Source organism: Zophobas morio, unplaced genomic scaffold (assembly GCF_036711695.1).
Source record: "Zophobas morio isolate AGI-343-1 ecotype UQ-CSIRO unplaced genomic scaffold, CSIRO_AGI_Zmor_V1 ptg000017l, whole genome shotgun sequence".
NCBI classification, from domain to species: domain Eukaryota; kingdom Metazoa; phylum Arthropoda; class Insecta; order Coleoptera; family Tenebrionidae; genus Zophobas; species Zophobas morio.
The window spans coordinates 17995640-18011284 of NW_026972122.1; the positions used below are offsets into that span (position 1 = coordinate 17995640).

At 36.1% G+C, this 15645-nt stretch overlaps 1 protein-coding gene and 1 long non-coding RNA gene across 5 annotated transcripts in view; both read right to left on the bottom strand.

The window, feature by feature from the left end:
* Window positions 1-15645, bottom strand: part of LOC135130175 (cGMP-dependent 3',5'-cyclic phosphodiesterase-like) — a 164725-nt gene that overhangs the window by 52328 nt on the left and 96752 nt on the right. The gene's annotated exons all lie outside the window — the stretch shown is intronic.
* On the bottom strand, window positions 12799-13531 carry LOC135130634 (uncharacterized). Its single transcript, XR_010280822.1, has 3 exons — window positions 13390-13531; window positions 12957-13146; window positions 12799-12894 (listed from the first exon to the last, which is right to left on the bottom strand). It is a non-coding gene; the product is annotated as an uncharacterized LOC135130634 (long non-coding RNA).

Consider the following 15645-nt stretch of genomic DNA (forward strand, 5'->3'; position numbering starts at 1 on the left):
TTTGCCACTGACATTTCTCGTCATGGCTACCAATCTTACCGATCTAAATTACACCAGATCTATTAAAGAACCCCTTTCCGCTATTAACGAACTGCTGTGACGTCATTTGCGTGCTTTAATACCTCTATTAGAAAATCAAAAAACGTCCGCGGTAGAAAAAAAAAAGATTTCCAATTCTGAAAAAACAGACATGCTATTAATATTGGGAAAGTGTGACAAAAATTTTGATGCTGCTGTTCGTCTCTACGCCAGGCAATATCCCAATAGAAGAACTCTCTCAAATTAAGCGTTTAGAAAACTTGAAAGAAATGTAGGAGAATTCGGGCAATTAAAAAAAAAATAAAGTTAAAAATCGAACTGTAACAACGCTGGATAATGAAGCTGCTCTAATTGAAATTGTAGCAGAAAATTCCCACGTGAGTCAAAGACAGATTGCAAGACAAATGGAGATTAGTTTGGGTTGGGTTTTCAACACCTTAATGCCAAACCGATTTCATCCATACCATGTGACAATTATCCAACATTTAACAGAACGAGATTTTACAGACAATCAAGATTTTTTATTGAACGTTTTGTTTACGGATGAAGCCAAATTTACCAATAACGGGTGTGTAAACAGACACAACTCACATTACTATGCCCAGCAAAATCCCGATTGGATATTTTTGTGTTTCTTTATTATGTGTTTTGTTGGTGTAGGGTAGATCTTAGGTTGGTATTGTACGTTGGTACTGTTGACAGTTGGTTGGGAAATGAATAAAGAGGGAAGCATGGCGAAAGACGCCGTAGCGAATATAAATTAATACCTGGTCCCCTGCAAAGCCAACCACCACATGGTGTCAGGTGTCGAAAGATACAGTAAAAAGTGTTAAAGATACACAGTAAACTTGTACCGACGTGTTTTTCAGTAAAACATCGCTGAGACATCGTTAAATAACCGAGGTAAACACAATGGCGACCGTTGAAGAACTACAACAACAAGTGGCTCAGTTACAGCAAGCTCTACAAAGATTAGAGAGTAGGCCTCAACACAGTAACGCCGAAAATGCAACTAATAACAGCACCATAATTAACACAGTCCCTACACCAGATAGATTTTCGTTCAGCAAAGATGATTGGAAAACTTGGATAACGCATTTCGAACGGTACAGACAAGCCACAAAGATAAATACGGCAAGTGAAAGCTCACAAATAAATTCACTTTTGTTACATATGGGCGCGAAAGTAACTAAATTTTTAGAAAGCCATCAGTGCACCGAAACAGATTTCTCGACATACAAAGAACTAAAAGAGTTCTTCGACAAAAAGTTTACAGGAACAACCAATGTAATATATGCACGTGCAAAATTCAATATGCGTAAACAAAAGGAGGGCGAAACTGCACAAGAGTACATAAGTGCATTAATAAGTTTAGCAAAATCATGCAATTTTCAGACATTAGAAAATGAACTGATAAGAGATCGTCTTGTCGTGGGCATACACGATGGAAAACTTTCCGAAGCATTACAGATGGATAGCCAGTTAACATTAGATTCAGTAGTTAATAAAATGACTCAAGCAGAACGTATTAAAGACGAGAATAAAGAACTAAGACAGCAAAGTTGTCAACTTGATAGTGTGACCAAAAACAGGAAACCGTTTAATAAAACTTACAGGGAAAAAGGAACTAAAAGCTACACATTCCGAGAGGAAAAAAGAGGAAAGTTTCAAAGAAAACGTGAGACATGCATACGATGTGGAACAAAACCCACACATAGAAAAGAAAATTGCCCTGCACAAAATGCAAAATGTCGGAAATGCAACTTGCTGGGACACTTTGCACAACAATGTCGAACAAAGAAAGTACATGAAGTCACTCAAAAAGAAACAAACACGGACACAGAAACAGACGAATCAACCTACAGTTTTGATCAAATAATTAATGTAAATGGCATAACACATGAGGGCTCGTGGAATATTAAACTAAAGGTTAACAATACCACATTGAAATTTAAAATCGACACAGGCGCAGACGAAACCATTATCACGCAAAAAGACTTTGAGGAAAAGCTACAACATATAGTAGAAATACGAAAAACTAATGCTATTTTAATGGGACCAGGGAACAATAAAAAGCTGGAAGTATTAGGAAAAATCAAATTACCTATAAAGTGGAACAATAAGAGCGAAATTATTAAGTGCTTTGTGGTAAACACGCAAGAAAACCTCTTAGGTAGGCCAGCATTAGAGAAGTTAGAAATAGTGGAGTGGAACAAGAAAACACTAAAGATAAGAAAAGATATACAAAGTGTGGAAAATAAAGACAAGTTTAAGGAAGAAATTATAAGAAAATATCCAAATTTATTTTCTGGTTTGGGAAACCTCAAGAATTATGAATACAAAATAGAATTGAAGGAGGGAGCAGAACCATATGCAATAGGCATACCAAGAAGAATTCCGCTTCCACTTATGAAAGATGTTCAAAGGGAAATAAACAAGATGGTAAACGACAACGTGATAGAAAAAGTAGAAGGACCTACAGACTGGTGCGCGCCAATGGTCATAGCACATAAGAAAAATGGTAAAGTTAGAATTTGTGCAGATCTAACAGAATTAAACCGACATGTAAAACGTGAAAAATTCCAATTACCGTCAGTGGAAGAAACTCTCGCAAAATTGCAAGATGCCAAGATATTCAGTAAATTAGACTTTTCAAGCGGCTTTTGGCAAATGAACCTGGATACAGAAACAAGAAAGTACACATCGTTTATTACACCATTTGGAAGATACGTCTACAAGCGCATTCCATTTGGGATTACATCTGCTCCAGAAGTATTCCAAAAAGTGCTGTACAACATTATAACTGAAGTAAACTCTGATCAAGTACAAGTACACATGGACGACATTTTAGTTACAGGCCGCACAATGAGCGAACATGACAAAAATTTGCACAAAGTGTTGAAATTATTAGAAGAAAAAGGTCTAACGTTAAATAAAGAAAAGTGTAAACTTCGCAATTTTGAAACCACATATTTGGGATTTGTAATAGATGGTGATGGAATAAAACCGGATACCCAGAGGGTAGAAGCAATAACAAACTACCCAACACCGAGAAACCAAACAGAAGTCCGACAGTTTTTAGGGTTAACAAATCAACTTTTTAAGTTTATTGAGAACGTCGCAGATAAAACCAGGTTGCTGCGCGAATTGTTAAGAAAAGATCGACAATTCACTTGGACTCCAAACCATCAAAAAGAATTTGAGAACATAAAGAGTGAAATTGCGTCACCACGTGTATTAGCAAAATTTGACGTAACAAGAAAATCACGTTTATCGGCGGACTCATCATCATATGGAATTGGTGCAGTATTAGAACAGTTGTACGAGAACGATACGTGGAAACCAGTTTACTTTTGTTCAAAAACGTTAAGTCCTGCAGAAAAAGGGTATGCACAAATTGAAAAAGAAGCGTTAGCGATCACGTGGGCTTGTGAAAGACTGGAACAATATTTACTCGGCAGCAAATTTGAAATTTTAACGGATCACAAACCATTGACTGTGATATTAAAAACAAAGGAAATAAACAAACTAACCAACCGTTTACAACGATTCCGCATGAGAATGTTAAAATTTGAGTACGACACACTACGTCCCAGGTAAACAATTTTATGTGCCAGACGCCTTATCTAGAGCTCCAATCACGAAAGGCAACGACGAAACAGATGTTATCAACAGGGACATCACCGATGTATACATTAATGCAATAACTAAAGAAGTCAATGCGAAACTGCATTCTGAAGATGAAATAATAATGCAACAAAAGAAGGATCCCACAATCCAAAAAGTCGTACACTATATCCAGACATCCTGGCCACCAAAACACGAATTACTTGCAGAGGAAACAACGTACTGGAAATATAAAGACGACATCAAAGTAAGCAATTCCATACTCTGCTACAAAGACCGCGTTGTCATTCCTAAATCCTTGAGACGCTGGTGTTTGCAAGTCGTGCATGAAGGCCACTTTGGGATTCAAAGATGTCTAGCAAAAGCTAAAGAAAACGTCTGGTGGCCTGGAATAACAAGACAGCTTAAAGACATAGTAGAACAATGTGAAATATGTATAAAACATAAACACCCGAGTGTAGAACCAATGATATCTAGCGAGGTACCGACAAGACCTTGGGAAGTTGTTGGTGCAGACCTTGCATACTACGAAAACAAAAACTACTTAGTAATACAAGACTACTACACGAAGTACCCAGAAATAAAACAGATGAAGAGAATTACTAGCAAAAACGTCATTGAGGCATTTAAAGAAATTTTTGCAAGACATGGTATACCCGACAAAGTTAGAACCGACAATGGAAGACAATTCGACTGTTTAGAATTTCGTAATTTTGCAAACCAATATGGATTCAAATGGATAAGTAGCAGTCCAGAATATCAACAATCTAATGGACAAGCAGAAAGTGCAGTGAAGTTGGTAAAAAAAATTCTCAAAAAGAATGAAGACCCATATTTGGCTATTTTATCATATAGAAACACATCACTAAAGTGTGGAATGTCACCAGCTCAGCTACTATTTGGTAGATCACTACGAGAAAGAGTACCGATATTGTCAAATAAATTGCAGCCAATACTACCAAACCACCAAGAAGTGAGAAAAAGACTATTGGAAGAACAACAGAATCAAAAGAAGTATTATGATCGACGTCACGGAACACGATACAACTCTGAATTGAAATCAGGTTGCAAAGTATGGATCATAAACTCCAGAAAAGAAGGAATTGTGAAAAAGAAAAGAGATGAACCACGATCATACGAAGTAGAAACAAACGAGGGAGTCATTCCAAGAAATAGAGTACACTTACAACCAATGAATATAGGAAACGAAATAGAAGTTAACAACCCAGAAGAAAACCGCATCCCAAGAGAGAAGTCAACGAAGAAAGAAAGTACCTACGGGGCTTCAGGAAATGTGCGCCGCAGTGAACGAATGAAGACTGCCCCAAAAAGATTTAATGACTTTATTCGTTAATGTTTGTATTCTTATTTTTGTCAGTATTTAGTTTTTATGTAACCTCATTCATGTTCATTTGTTAAGTTTATTTTATTTGTATTTCTTAAGAAAGGGAGATGTAGGGTAGACCTTAGGTTGGTATTGTACGTTGGTACTGTTGACAGTTGGTTGGGAAATGAATAAAGAGGGAAGCATGGCGAAAGACGCCGTAGCGAATATAAATTAATACCTGGTCCCCTGCAAAGCCAACCACCACAGTTGGGGTAACCAGTTCGTAGTATTTTAAACTCTCAAAGCCTTTGTTTAACGACAATCAATCGTAACTTTCATAATGATACAGTTGTCCCCAACCCGCACGGTCAATTCTTGCAGCCTTTTAATCGGAAAATGCGAACTTCCGGTCCACACAAAACACGTGCTGTAAATTTGTTTCATTGTTTGTAAATTCACCAATCAAGTTAGTTTTTCTTAATAGTCAGCTAGTGCAAACACAATTTAACAATCAGGATTATTTAAATAAACCACTTGCTAGAAGATTTCATGAAATTCACTTAGTCAGGAAAACACCTTATTGTTCAATTACGAATAAGCTTCTGGATGCATATACGTAAGCGTTACATTATAACACTTCTTAATTCTTCACACAAGGTTGCTAATAGTTCATTTACGGCAGTTAAACAAGTTCATTATACTGCGAACTGGCGGAGGTTATGATATTTTCTTCCCTTAGGTGGTTATCATCGTTATCATGATTAATTCATCGGGGCATGCCCCACAACGCCACAGATTGGTTAATTCATCGAGGCATGCCATCACAACGCTACAGATTGATTAATTAATCGAGGCATGCGCTCACAACGCTACAGATTGATAGAGGTCCGTCCTCGCGACGCTAGAGATTAATAACATCACCGAGACGCTTTTTCCTCGCAACGATTTTAACATTTACATCATTGAGACGCTTTTTCCCTCGGAGCGAGGATTGGATATTTTTGTGTTTGTTTATTATGTGTTTTGTTGGGGTAACCAGTTCGCAGTATTTTAAACTCTCAAAGTAAATTGTTTTTTTTTTTTTGAAGTAACCAACCACTTAGATCAAGACCTAATTTAACATAATGTAAACTCTTTGTTTGAACCGTTGATAAAGTGTGGCAAATATTAATCTCCTGTAAATTTTGTTAACTCTGCAAATTTTCACCTCATACTATATTTCTTTAATCTCACAATTTTAACCTCAGTAATTTTATTAGTTGTATAACTTTAATTGAACGTAAATTTCATGTTCTACAGTTTTAACCTCACCTAATATTTCTATTTGTACAAGTTTATTTCACACCAGATCTTCTGTTTCATAAATCCTTGCTAAGTTTTGTTTTGTAAATGCTTTGTTGATGAATGTTCCTATCATATAAATTATTTGATGTCCGACTTTAATCTCACATAAGAATTATTTGTTGTTTAAAATTTCACAAGGTTGTATGGCGAATCTAAATGTTGTTTATTGCTCTTTGAAACTTTAACACTTGTCCAGTTGTTGTTAATATCAGAGTTATAAGAGATTGAATATTTAAAAATGGAACTGAGGTTAAATGACACAGAAAACGTGGCAGAAGCGAAGTTCGGTTCCTAGTCGAACTGGCGAGATTTATCGTGCCACCTGTACAAGTCCACAGGTGTGGATAGATTCAGGGGCGGCCGCCGATGTTGTAAATTTCTCGACATCTGCACATAGCCGAGATCTCTTGCGGGTTGGACGACCGTCATGGCCTAGTTCCGCAGAGCACGTTCGTAATGGAGATATTCGTATGGGGTAGGCTTTGCGATATATAGAATCACCGTCGCGGGGAGAAAACAGTTCCAGACCGGTAGCCCAGACTCCGCTTATGCTACAACGCTCCAGGGGTACTTTTGTTGTGCCCCTGTTAACTGCCGTAACTTAAAAAGGAAAAAGAGATCGGCCGCCACACGCCTGTAATAACTTGTGTATTTGCATCCAGTTACTTGATTCAGTTTTGCTTTGTTTTATTAAATTTGTGATATTCAAGTATTTGCATTGATTCCAAACAGATGTATAGAATTTTCCGTTTGTTCGTTTTTCATATGTGTATGTCTGTCATTTCGCGAGTGTTCCCTTTTTTTTTTTCATATATCTTAAGGTGTTTGAAATGTAATATGTCCGGGAATAAAACAAAAAGGGGGTTTTTGCGCTGAGGAGTAAATCTTCGCAGCGTCTTTCCTCCTGTGAGGGGGGTGCCGTACTCCCCCCTCCAAAACAATTTTGTCTATTATTTCTTGCGCTCTCAGCTCACATGTAGTATATGCTCACTTGTATGAAAGAACGTCTTCCCGCCATTTTTCAAAAACAAAAAAAAAACACACAACGTAAGTTCCTATTAGTTAGACGATCACAGCCAAGGCCAAACTTTGAATTTTTAAATTTTTCGCGGGCCTTTCAAACTTTTTTTCAAGGTCAATTTTAAAGGCGGGAAGTTTGGGTTACCACAATATTAGCCACAGTTGTAAAGCCACTTCTAGACCTCGCGCTTCGGAGCCCTCGACGCTGCGCATCTCGGGTTCTAATTTGCGCTCGGTCTAGAATGCTTGGCTTCGCAACCTTGGCTAATAATATACATTGTAATATATAAACATATACAGGGTGCCGCATCCAAGTCTGGATATAGGGAATTAACATGCGAATTGGTTTTTATTTTATAATATCTCCCCAGATCACTTTAAAGCTATTATTGAGTGATGGCTTTGTGGAGGTCGAAGAGGGCTATCGGCCAGTATTTTTTTCAAATCGTTGCATCGCGCTCATTCACTGTAAAAAGGTTTTAAAAATCGTATTTTGAAATTCGCGCCCGATCCGAATTGTCGCGAAGTGTTCCGTCGTACTGTCGAAGTTCGGCGATCGCGTATTTTCATTACCCATGCAAAATTCAAATGTCAAAGTGAAATTAGAAATTATTCTCATCAGAAATCAACGAACAAGTCAAACTGAATTATTTTATCCAGTGTGATGATTATTGTAGGACAAATTAAACGGAATAAATGCACAAATTGGTCCATTCATTCGTCATAGTGCGCAACTCCGTCAAACGAGCCATCTCGAACTACAATCAGACCGTATCCAAAAAGCCCAAGATGAAGACTTCAAGACTTCGAGCAGCTGGTCTTCCTCAAAACCCCATCAAAGCCCATCGGCAGCATTGCGCCATTTTCTGGGAGCCCTCAAGCTAGGAATGTACTCGGGCTGCCTCACTCAGTAATCACCAGGGAACAGTTACTAAAGAGAAGCGAAACTTCCTAGTTAACTAGTGGCATCACCAAAATGTCAATTGCAGGCGCCATCTGGCGGATGCCTGGCACATTATTCAAAGTTAAAAAGTTGAAATTTAAAAACTGGCGCCCAGTAACGCTTTATGCCAATAACCTTGATTGAAATTTGAAAGAGAAATACAAAATTCGTATATAAAAAGAAATATTTATTTAAAATAATATACAAATTAATCAAAATAAAACGACACATAAATGTAAAAAACAAAAAATATTTAAAACAATACAAAAAAAAAAACAAAAATATTAATTCTCCGAATAAAAAATATAAAACTAAAAAAATAGAAAAACAGATAAAAAGGAATAAAATATATAATAACACTGATTAAAAAATATAGGAAACTAACATTCAGTCTTGTATGTATTTTCCTACAACTTATTTTTTTTGTTTTGAGAAAAAATGGGTTTCTTTTTTCTCTTACTACCTGCAGTTTTCTTTGGAATTTGGTTTTGCTTATTCTTAAAATATTTGTACATGAACAGTCTTACGGTTTTATCTATAATAAGCGATTCACAGCTATGAATATCACATAAAACATTGGTGTACATTTTTAAAAAACTACTTTTGAAACTTGTTTCCAAATTTGCTTTATGGCCATTTTTGTCTAAGTATGTTTGGAGCAAACTATGTATATTTTTAACTAATAAAATAACTATGTTACTCGGATAAATCAATTTTTCATTATCAGGGCGATGTTCTTTTAGCAAAGTAAACTTATGAAACTGATTTTTTTTATTTGCATATAACTGTTTCTTACAAGTTTCGCAATTTACGTCGGGTAAGTTAATTTTTTTCAGAATATACCCTGATACGTAGGCAAGTCCCTGCGAATCTTCTGGAGTCAAAGCTTCTGCATTGAAGACAAATTCAAGTTGATCACTCGAGGAAGATTCTATTGTTTCTTGTTTCGTGTGCTCCCCATTTAAAAATACCGCAAAATTATCTAAACTTTCGCAACGATCGTCCTCACAATTTGCTCCTCTGACTCCAGATAAAAACATTCTATTTAAAACTGTTGTTTTGAGGGCAGCCACAAACTGATGACAATTTGGATTATTGTTAGACATTCCATGTTGTCTAATAAGGCAAAATAAATTTTCAAGTGGATCTTGATTCAGATTTCGTAAATTTAAGTAGGAGATTCCCATTTGCTTCAATCGTAGCCATAATTTTTTAACCGATTGTATTGTTACCATCCATCCATTTATGAATTGAAATTGATTTGTGTGGTCCCTACCATCAGACTTTCGAATCAGTTTCCAATTTTTTATTTGTGTCAAAAGCCTATCCCACAATTCCCAATGGGGAGAATTATCTCTAAGGACAGTTCGATATGTTTTCCCAGCATCTGGATTGAGAGTGTAACCATTAAGTGAATCAAAAAGCTGATCCATGTTTCTGACAAAAATTGCAGTGTTTTTTGCTTCTGGTGGTAACAAACCTTGGCCGTTTGTCTCCGCGTATGTTTCTAAGCCTGCACCGACAGTATTGCTCAGCATCCAAGCTGCAATGTTAACTCTCATTTTCATGTAGCTGTCATTTATATTAAAATGTTCGTCCTTGAGTTTATATAGACTTGGGATCTCTTTATGTTTATCAATTTCATAAAGTTGAACAATATGTTCAAACTTTGCTCTTTTATCACCATCGAATATAAAATCACAAGTATATAGTGCATTTCTTGTGTTCTTAAGTAGATGTGGGACATCAAATATGCATGCAATGTCATGTCCCTTGACTTTAAACTGAAAGCGCGATGAATTTTCCCAACACAGTTCATTAAGGGCAGCACGATTAGTGGACCCTTGGTCACACACTGTGGCCATTACGTTAAATCCAGCTTCCAAAGTCTGATTAATTATTAATGTAATGATATTTTTTAGATTAGCCACAGAGATTGTTGCAGATGTGAGATAGTAGGCCACAACTTGTTTCCACGTTTTTCGCATTCCCCGCAACATAAATACTAATGCGTGATTTGCATGTCTGCTTGTTCTACCTAGATGTCCCAAATCTTCATACCCAAAAGCCATGTCTTTACTTGCTTCGTAAAAAAAACCAGAACTCAAAGAAATCTCATCAAATATTAGCGAACAACATTTATCTAATTTATTCATCGTTTGACATACGTTTTTCAGATGATCTAGAAGTGGTTTATTTATACCAGTATCCAGTGGAATATTGGACAAAATTGTCTTTAATGTTCTTGTTGAAGGTACTTGGAAGTAGACAGACAAATATCTATACAATTTAGGACTTCGTTTATATAGAGATAATGCAAATATTTTATCTTGTTCAGTCCACCGTTTAGCTGATGGTTTTTTCTCAACGTTTCGCAGTTGGGAGTTAATGAAATTTTTGGTGACAAGATTTAGTTTTTTTTCAATAAATTCAAATCTATTGTCCTCATACATGGTTTTTAAATGCTCCAACTTTTGAATTTCAGTCGCCAATTTTTTTTTTGTTTTAAACAAATTTGATTTTACAGATCGGTGTATTCTGTACATCTTTTTTTTGCGTGGCGTTAACTGTGTACTACGAAGACCACAACATTTTAAGAAACCACGTTGTTTTTTTGGTGTTTTTGTTGGGTTATTAATGACTTCAGAGTTTATCACGTTGTCACAAGAAATGTAATTGTTTGATGTAGGGGTGCAATAATCATGTTCTGAGAAATAGACATCCAGGTCCACATTATTAGAAGCACTATTATTTACTTGCACTGTGTTTGTGCGATGAAAATAGTCATGATCGTCCTGAACTGATTTAATGACATTGTTGACATTTATGGGTTGAACTTTAGTATAAGAATGGTCATCTAAGTGTTGCACGTTTATTGTGACGAAATAGGAATGATCTTCCTGAATATTTTTATTTATTTCCTCTAAATTCAAAATTGGCCCCTTACTATAATCATGTTCATTGAGTGATGAACTGAAATTATCAACAGCACAGTCCTTTGATAACACATTAGTGGTGTTACTAAAAACATCGAGTGAAGGGACTGCCTGGCAGTTTAATCGATTACGTAAATGACTTCTATAATCTGCTGCAGTAAAGTGATCTTCACATACATAAAAATGTTTGGTATTTATATGCAAATCAATACCACACACTAATTTCCACTTATCTTGTATCTCTTGATTTGATGAAGGAAATCGATGAAATCGTTTATTTTTTACTCCACTGTTTGGTGCATAGTAACGGTTGGTACACTTTGGGAACTTACATGAATATTTAATTCGCCCTGTTATACTTGAAATTATACTAGTTTGCTCCATCACAAATTGTTATATGCTACTTTATACATAAAGATATTGCACTGCCATGTCGGCCAGACTTTTCTGTACATGCCACCTAAAACTTAACAAATTAAATATGTTTCGCTTTTATCGTGTGTGCTTACCATTATTGTTGTTCAATTTCCACATGGGCCACAGTTTTCAGCAGGGAACAGTTCAGTGAATTTTGAAAACATAACCACCTAAAACTGTAAATTTACATTTGATGTTTTGCTTTTGGTATGTATGTTTACCATTATAACATTATACATGTTATTATGTTCTTTTTGAGTTGCTGTCCACTCTCCAGGTTACTCTCACAGGATAGAATTGTTTGCCGGGCAATCTTTTGTAATTTCCTCACTTCTCACATCACCATGTGTCAAACCGTCGTTCCCAAGACCCACGTGCACCTCTAATGTTGTGAAATACGACGCACGGTACTTATGCGCAGCGTATTTTAGACCCACCTTTTGCCTGGCAAGCCGCCATATTTGATGTCTAATTCCGTAACCCACTTGCACCCCCGTGGTAATCACTGAACGACTCAAATTAGCCAATAACACGTGACGTCACGCTGTGGCGGGAACTCAGCGTTTGACAAGCGCCGTGAAACTCCATAAGTGACAATGTTAACATTTTCGCATTTTATTTAAAAGTGTGGGTATTTATCTACAAAATAAACACGTGAATAGCTTCTTTCATATCTTTTCTGTGTATCAGGGTGCTTTTTTTGGCGATTTGAGTTTAAAAATATATAATAAAAATAAAAATACAGAACGCTGTTTTGGTCTGAATTCCTCGTCACTCAAAATACATCCGTGTGTTTTAAGCGGTAAATCGGAAATTAATATTTTCGTTTGAGGTTAATGTGACGGGTTTAAGTGAAGGTGTGTAATTTGTTTTTAAAGTATGAATAATTTAAGTGATTATGCACGATGTCTTTCCGTCAAAGAGAAAAACAGATATGTACAAAAGTTAAACAATTTAAACGGCGTAGATCCTTATACAATGAGTGCAAGTGATTTTAATTTGTGTTTAGACGATGTCCCTACCATAACAATGAATACCATTCTAAACTTTTTTATTTTTGGAATAAGTAAAATAACCCACAATGAAATTTGTGCATTCAAATGTCAAGAGGCATTTATTCAGTTTTCTCTATTTTTGTCTTTCAACATTACAAGTATTATGAGTAGATTTATTTTGATATCCTAAATTTTGTGATGGAACATAATCAGGATGGTCCACATCTGACAAATCTGCAGGTTTACCTAAAAGAGCACCAGTGTAATAATTTATTAAAAACTGTAAATCTAATAGGTAGTTACTGTACCAAAATAAAATGATCCGAACAAACATAGGAATACTTTACTTTGGCTTCGTTAAATCCACTCGTTTCAAGGCTTTTAACCAAAGCTTCCGCCTTTTTTCCCCATCCTGTATATATTTACCTTTATTGTTGCTAATTGCTGGGAAAGGAAAATAAAATTTGTCCGCATTTCTGGTGCTTCGATTCGCGCAACCTACAACAGCACAAAATTTAGGCATTTTCTCCTAAAATACAAAATATTATAATATTAAGATGCTAGTGTATTTAAAAACCATTGATGTACATTAACAAAGAATTAATTTGCAAAAGAAATAATATAAGATGCAGCGAAGTTAACCTGTACATCACATTGGAAAACATTTTTTTTTAAGCATATTCAAACGTTATGGTGCCTTTTACAGACATCTACACAGTCTAGAAACTGTAACAAACTTACCAAACTATAAAAACACAGTTGACACGCTCTCAAATTTAAATGAATTCCGAAAATATTAGCATTGACTCTTATGAGAAAATAGGCTAGTTGTCAAACGCTGCCATCTTGATGACCTCGGATGACGTCAGTGTATTTGGCTAATTGAATTATTTTATCCAATATGACGATTATTGTAGGTCAATTTAAACGAAATAAATGCACAAACTGCACAAAATATTTTATTAGGTTATGTTGCTGGTGCTGATCGAGTCTTTATTACTAAAATCTCATTAAAATGCCATGTTCTACTGCGATTAGATGAAAAAGCGAGGGCCCGCTTTTCTTATTGTGTGATGATAAGATTCACCATCAAAATAGCTGGCGCTTTTGAAGAGGACCTTTTAATGAACCATTTAGATAACTACAAATAACAAAACTTAACAATTGTTGATGAATGAAGCAATGAAATATTGTACGAATCTGGAGAAGTATTGCACTATTTTCAAGAATTGCTCAAAAAGACTGCTCTCAGCAGCTGTACAGTAAGTAAGCCAATCTTCAAAACTCCTACGCGTGTTGATCAGCATTTTAGTTGAAATCTGAAGACAATATTGCTGGCGCTTCTCTGTTTGTATAGCTTGTCTGAATGCAGATGGTCGTGAAGAAATCTCCAAAGAAAAAATTCTCAGGGGTTTATATCCGGCGATTGCACAGACCAATGGGGCGGTGCAAACTTTTCATTCCAACATTACGGAAAAATACTGGTTCAAATAAACAACATTTATGCGAACTGTATGGCTGGAGATTTGGTCCTGGATGTAAAAGACCTGCTGCAGATGCCGCACCCTTCGGGTCCCAGGAAGTATTTGCTGAGCTAGCATATTATCCTACTTCTGAGCATTCAATCCGGATTCGATGAAAAAAGGTGCAATGACATGATGTCCTAGAAGCCCCAGTCATACACTGACAATTGCACGCCATTGATAACGAAGGTCGTGGACCACGTGAGGGTTGTGTAATGCTCAAATTTGATCGTTCTGACGATTATAACTTCCCTTAAGACCAAATGAACGTCAGTAAAACAAATTTTCCTCAAAAACTCTCCATCAGCCTAGATTCTCTCAAGCGTTCCTTCGTAAAATTCTATATGTGAGAAGTAATCCCCAGGCTTCAATTTTTTGTCATGATGCTTTTTGAAATTCTTCTATCTCATCTGTTTAAGACCCCTAGAAAACGTCGTGCCCACCTGATTTTATGTAATTTTTATCACCTTTGAAAATAAATGTAACTTTATTTTGCGAAATATTATTTTTATTTTTGTTGTTGTTAACACAATAAACAAATAAAACAGTAATACAAAAGTTTCTGAATCCCAAAACACATTCGTAATAGAGAAAAATAAATACTTTAAAATGTTGATGAGTCAATGTTCTACATTTCTCTCTCAAAAATTTCCTGTAATGAAGATGCTTCCTGGAGGCAAAAAATCCATCCCTGCTTAACGAATGTAAAATCAATTGACTTCCAATCTTTAGTGATTCCAAAAAAAAGGGTGAAATTTATCCAAATTACCTACTAATTAAATTAACTCTTGAAGAACATGCAGGCCCCCGCTTTTTCATCTAATCGCAGTAGAACATAGCATAACCTAATAAAATATTTTGTGCAGTTTGTGCATTTATTCCGTTTAAATTGACCTACAATAATCGTCATATTGGATAAAATAATTCAATTTGAGTCGTTCAGTGATTACTGAGTGAAGCAGCCCGAGTACATTCCTAGCTTGAGGGCTCCCAGAAAATGTCGCAATGCTGCCGATGGGCTTTGATGGGGTTTTGAGGAATACCAGCTGCTCGAAGTCTTGAAGTCTTCATCTTGGGCTTTTTGGATACGGTCTGATTGTAGTTCGAGATGGCTCGTTTGACGGGGTCGCGCACTATGACGAATGAATGGATCAATTTGTGCATTTATTCCGTTTAATTTGTCCTACAATAATCATCACACTGGATAAAATAATTCAGTTTGACTTGTTCGTTGATTTCTGATGAGAATAATTTCTAATTTCACTTTGACATTTGAATTTTGCATGGATAATGAAAATACGCGATCGCCGAACTTCGACAGTACGACGGAACACTTCGCGACAATTCGGATCGGGCGCGAATTTCAAAATACGATTTTTAAAACCTTTTTACAGTGAATGAGCGCGATGCAACGATTTGAAAAAAATACTGGCCGATAGCCCTCTTCGACCTCCACAAAGCCGTCACTCAATAA